The following is a 1453-nucleotide window of genomic DNA, read 5'->3' on the forward strand; positions in this document are numbered from 1 at the left end:
TCACCCCCAATGTGGTGTTCTTGGAGTGTGTGTGTGTGGTTACTTCCTGGTGGGCCGTCTTTGACGGGTGATTGGCAGCTCTTCACCACTCCTCCCGCAGCTGTAGCGGATCAGGCTCATCAGGCGTTCCATGGGTACTTAAGGCCGTGGTGGGAACCAGACCATCGCTGGAGCATTGTTTTACCATGTGGTAATGTGCCAAGCCCTCATGTTAATCTTAGTCATTTGTGAAACCTTTTTGGGAATCTTGTGCTTGTTTTTCATTCTACACCTGCCTAGGATTATCTGCCTGTTTCTGGAGCCAGTCTGGTCTGCATACGGAACTCGTCACGAAGCTAAGTACTCACCTGTTTACCTGAGCCTGTCAACATTGCTGCCACCACTTGTAAGGAAAGGATTCACCTATCACCAACTGGAATTACCATCAAACCACCGCTGGAAACAATACTCACCTCATCACCTCCTCTCCGTGCTGTGGATAACGTTTTCCTCCGTAAGCTCACTCTCCTGGACAAATTCCTAAATCGTGTCTTACCTGTTTTCTTCCTGAAAAGAATCTCAGACTCACAACGTCTTCTGTTTCCAGGTCCCGGTTCCTGTTCATCCTCGCACATTTATATCACTGTAAATAAAATCACTTCCGTAACCTTTGTCTCTGTGTCCGTCTATCACCAAACTGCTCAAATTAGAAAAAGTCTGAATCCTGACACCCAATTCACTTCCTAAGAAGGGATTGTAGCTGAAGACAGTGTCTCAAAATGGGAGCTCAGGCCCCATCGCCTGATGGCACAGAGGCAGACCAGTTACCTCAACAGGAGTATCAATAATTAGTGAATTGTTCTAGTTTTCTGAAAATACCTGTAATATGTTATATATATACAAACTAAAGTCATTAAACAAGTATAGTTTTAGTCAAGTTAATACATACATACCATTTTATGTATTTAGTTATTAATAACTGTAATATTAATACTGATAACAGGACCAAAGATTAGAGTCCCAGAAAAGTCCAGGATGACACTCGTTATATTTTAAACACATCAAGTTAAAACCTTTTTCTCTATAGAACTTGTTTAATAGCAAAGACTGCATTAAACACTCACATGCTCAGTGGAGAACAACAGACTGCTGTAAAATATTGTATTTATTATATTTGGCAGTCCAAATTAAAACAGTTTTGAAAAGTGAAATGAGGGGCTGCAAAATCGATAGTAAAACAAAACAGGTTTGTGAAAGAAGGGACATATGTGAGGATTTGGATTTTTTTGTTTCTGTTTTGTTTTCTTTATGGTTTCTCTGTGGGTTTTAATTTGTGTTTTCAGTTTGGGTTTTTCCTGTTTGTGTTCCTGCTCAGTATTCACTCCTCCTCCGTCACTCTTTTGCCCTTCTTGCCACGCCCATCTCCACCTGTCCGTAATCATCTCCACTCACCTGTTTCCATTTCCCTCGTTAC

This window comes from Kryptolebias marmoratus, linkage group LG14, assembly GCF_001649575.2.
Source record: "Kryptolebias marmoratus isolate JLee-2015 linkage group LG14, ASM164957v2, whole genome shotgun sequence".
In the NCBI taxonomy this organism is placed as follows: Eukaryota; Metazoa; Chordata; class Actinopteri; order Cyprinodontiformes; family Rivulidae; genus Kryptolebias; species Kryptolebias marmoratus.